The 4,707-nt window shown below is 38.9% G+C and overlaps 1 pseudogene; it reads right to left on the minus strand.

Moving 5' to 3' along the window:
• Positions 1-293: 293 nt before the first annotated feature.
• Positions 294-4,138, minus strand: LOC130834515 (programmed cell death protein 5-like; annotated as a pseudogene).
• Between the last annotated feature and the right edge of the window lie 569 nt (positions 4,139-4,707).

The following is a 4,707-nucleotide window of genomic DNA, read 5'->3' on the forward strand; positions in this document are numbered from 1 at the left end:
AAGTAAACTTTTGATGAGCAAGAGTGGATGTGTCAACACACAAAAAGCAATGCCTCCAAAATTCTCTTGAATTATATTATGAAGTCTGACATCTGCCGTATTTTATTGAATTTGATACAGCATTAACTTCAAGAAGCTTTATTATTCTCTTTTTTTATTTTGCATAACAAGTTTATTTTTAAAAGACATATAGACAATAAACAAAGTAAACATTCCATTAGATCTTAACTTCTGCCAAGTATTATCTGTCCTAGAATTTCTCTATTAAGGTCCAGTCTCTAGACACCTTAAATTCAATAATCACCAACTTCATCAGAGTCCATTACTTTTCTTCTGTTGAATTCAATTGTTTTCTTTACTGTTTGTTGGCTTACTTCTTCAAGGATTTTTACCAAACCTTGTTCTGATAACTTCCCACTTAGTTGTGCATACCGGGCCATCTGCATAAGGTAATTCTCTACTGCTTTAGTTTTCTCAGGCTTTGCAAGTGCTAAGTTACTTATAATCGGGCCCCCAGGCTGACTTATTCAGAACTTGGGCTAATATACTGTTTCTCATTTCTGCTTCCCTGTGCTTTGCTTCCCACTGTGTTTGTCACCAGGACCCCAGTGCTTCGCCTGCAGCTCAGCCAGCCTCTGCTTCCTCAGCGCCTTGAGCTCCTCCTCTCTGCCTTGGTGTGGCCGTCCTGGGCAAGCAGCTGCGGCCACTCTCCGGCCCACTCCGAGAGAACTCAGGCAGCCCTGTCATTCTCTATACCACTGAATATAAACATTGAAAAAATTGTAAGATGTCTATGACTTCATTGTTTTATAAGATGTATATGATTTCAGATATTAAAATATGGAAAGATGTAACTTAGAATTAATGCAATTTGATAGTCAAGAATTATCTCTGAAAACCCCATTAAACTGCCTTTATAAAGATCTATACATAGTTTGGTATACTTGATATACAGGGTGATTCTTATGCACTCTAAAGTTTGAGAACCACAGAGCTAGAATAAATAGAAAAAAATAAGAACAAAGTTTATAAGTAGATGCCTGGGTTTTGAAATGATTCATTTTTTAATTATTAATAATTATTGAGAATAGATGAGGACTTCTAAAATTATTCTGCTTTCCTGCAGCGTATATCCTATTCTCCTTTTAACATTAAGTATATATAACCTTCCTTATGTGAATATATTTGTTGTTGAGAGGCTTAGTCCCCTGGAAGGATGGTGAATGATTCACGTGAAATGTGAATTTGATGTGGGAGCTCATTATCCAACCAAACTAACATTTACTTTTGAAGTTAGCAATAATTGAGATGCTTTTCAGACATGAAAGGACTCTGAAAGTTGACCTCTTTTAAGCGATTTCTTGCTAAAATACCTGAAACTATATTCTAGCAAAACCAAAAAGAATATGGAATATGGGAAAGTGCATCCAAACTGGGAGAGCTAGGGAAGACAATCCTAAAGATACAGCCACGGAACAGGACTTGAGTATAATTAGTCTTCATTAAATAGAAACAGGGAGGGGAACCTTGGGAGGGACGCCCCTGGAAAAAGGAGAGATTGCAAAAGAACAGTTGATATAATAAGAATTTAATCAACAAATAGCTATGTTTATGGTCAAAGACTGAGGGAAAAAAAAATAGACCAAGGCAAGTTGCAACACAGAATAAACACTAAAGAAGAAAAAAAAATAAGCCAAGTTTATCAACTCTGTATTTGATATTTACACAATCATAATTATGTAAACTATTTATTGTTAACATTTAGAATCAATGTATAGGTGAAGCAAGGAAGGTGGTTACAGATGAGGATGCAGTGGTACCAATTTTGATGTTGACACTTTCATTGAAGCTAATGAAAGTTGGAAGGTGAAAGTAGAAAGAGGCTGAAGGAAAGGGCAGAGGCATTGATATTCTTATCACACAGGTGGGGAGTCAAGATATGCATTTATGTCTGATGAATAAGAAATAAAGAATAAGAATGAACTGCAAATGCGTTCATAAATTGACAAAACCAATGGACAAACAGAAATTGGAAGAAGGGAATGAGAAAAGTGAGGAGAGCGTTAAAGGAGCTAGACCAATATCAATCACAGCAGAATATATCTAAAATTGATAAACCAAGAGATAGTAATATTAAGAAAAAAAGAAAAAAACAGTGACTAGTTTTGTACTCCTGAAAGATGTCTCTAGAAGTAAGGATGGGTCTAGTAGCGAATTGTTGCATACAATAAACCCTATTTTACTTTTTTTGGCGGGGGTCTTTGTTTTTAAGCCATGTGCATATATTGCCATAGGAAAAAATTGAAAAAAAAAAAAAAAACTCAGAAAGTTGAGATAATTCAGACTCCGTGGGGAGGGGGTAGCTTAGGGGGTGGGGGCAATGTAGGAGGTTCTACACAGCTGCCCAGAGCTCCTGGCTGAAAATCGGGGAAGACGGCGTGCAGTATCAAGGACACTATTGCTTCTGTTGAGCAGGTAACGGGGGGAAAGATACAGAGAGAAGCCAAAATAAGAGTCAGAGAACAGGAAATGAAAGATATTTGTGATCTAAATCGAATGTTTGAGGCTTTGGGGTGATGCCACTTGTTTATGAGTTACGGAAAGAGAAATTTCAGGATCATCGAAGGAGCTTTAGAGTGAGAAGCAAATCTCAAGAAACTGGTTGGGGCATGCAATGTCAATCCATCATGTGAATCTAAGAGTTCCTAACCTCCCTAACCCTAATCCTAACCCCAGCTTCTGCTGATGGTGAAGCCAGACCAGGGGCAGGTTCTATAACTGAGCAACAAAATACCACCAGCACGTTTCTACAAGTCACCGTTGTAAATATTTGCATTGGTAAAGCCAATATTTCCTCCAGGTTGTACTGAAACCCTGTCTGTGGTTCCATCCTCAGTAAACTCCTTCTTCAATGTTCCTTTAGTTCCTCTGATTCTTGGGGAAGAATACGGTGACCAATCACCCCAGTTTGCTCAGGACTGTCCCAGAATTTGAACACTGAGAGTTCTGTGTCCAGAGAAAACCTCTCGGTTTCAGGAATATGAGGAACATTGGCACCCACTGGAGGAAGCTCAGGTAACTCATTATCTGAGAAATAATGCCGTAGGGTGAAAATTTCTATCTTGGGAAGTGCTTTTTATTCCTTGAGATTTTATTGCATTCTCACAAGCCTGTGCAGTAGATGTGGCAAGTCTTATACTCATCTCCATTTTACACGTGGGCTCGTGGAGGCCAAAGAAATGAATCATCTTTGAAAAACATCATGGTCAGAAATTAGTTGATAAAATATTTCACTCAGCATTTCTTGACTCCAGATCCTGTGTGCTGTCCCACCTCTAAAGTTGCTGTGTTGAAATCTGTTCCCCAGTTAATCATGGTAATAATAACCTTTCATTATCTTATCCTCTCATCAATAGATACTACAATTAGCCTCATGCTAAAGATAAGGAAATTGAGATGCAGAGAAATGAAGCAACCTCACATGTGGGAGCACACAGTGAATAAACGGTAGTCAGTATCGGAATCTACATTCCTCTCCTCTGAGACTATGCCCTAGCTATCTGAGCAGGAGAATGAAATGTGCAGTTCTCCTAATCTTAAGGAATTCCTACTAGGGCTCCCCTAAAACCCCAACCTGCTTTTTCAGTTTTATTCCCCACTAGTTCCCTTTCATGGTTCCTGTGTGTCAGCTGATCTGGCACAGAAAGAAACTGCTTTCTGACTCGACAATATGTCTACTGCTTTCCTGACTCAGCTCTTTGTCTTCATAATTTTTATGCCTAGAATTTATTCATTCGGGAACTCATTGTAGCGTCGAGGTAAAGAAAACACAGTCTCTGCAGTCAGATCTGGGCTTAATTCACAAAGATGCTACCTACTAACATAGGTGATCGTTGGCAAGTTTCCCAAACTTCTCTTAGCCTTCATTTCTTCATCCATATGTTGGAGACAATACGAGGGAATCATGCTGGACAGATTGAGAATTAGTGAGCACACGCTCAGAAATTATCTCATACCATGCGTGGTACCCAGTATGTACTCCACTCCCAGGACCTGCGTAGAGCAAAGGAGACTTCAGTGCTTACCATTGTGTACCTTGGGAGCGGCTGACAATTCCAAAGAAAGCTGTGTATTCCATGACAGACCTGTATTTTGAATATATCAATAGATGTGTGTTTGGTGACAGCGATGTATGCTTTTTGGCAGGAAGCCCTGCATTTTTCAGCCAGTTATGCATGAAGCATTGCAAATCCTTGGGTTCAGTTATATATGGTTCCCTGTGCATTTTGCAGAGAGTATGACACTTTACAGACAGTGTGTTTGAGGACACCTGAAGGTTGTACAGGGTCACTGGTGGATCTGCAAGGCAGTCATGCATTTTGTGAAGAGCTGCATTTTGAACTCCCCTCGGGTGAGTGCATGTATGTACATGTAACTTTCTTTCCGGGAACATAGAGATTAAAGTGTTACAAGATCTATTTTTAAAATCTTTTTTGTTTTAATTTAGTCTCCTCTAATTCCTACCAATTCTCCTTCCATAGAGACATCATCGAAAGACAAAGTACAACAGAAAATATAGAGCCATTAGATCTAAATTAAAATCTTAAGAAAAGTAAAAGTCAAATCTCTACAAACTAGAGGGAAGAATATAAGCCTTGTGGCAAAGCCTGGAACACGTTCCTTAACTTCCCAGCACGTAGGTGAGGT

Source organism: Hippopotamus amphibius, chromosome 13, assembly GCF_030028045.1.
Source record: "Hippopotamus amphibius kiboko isolate mHipAmp2 chromosome 13, mHipAmp2.hap2, whole genome shotgun sequence".
Taxonomy (NCBI): Eukaryota; Metazoa; Chordata; class Mammalia; order Artiodactyla; family Hippopotamidae; genus Hippopotamus; species Hippopotamus amphibius.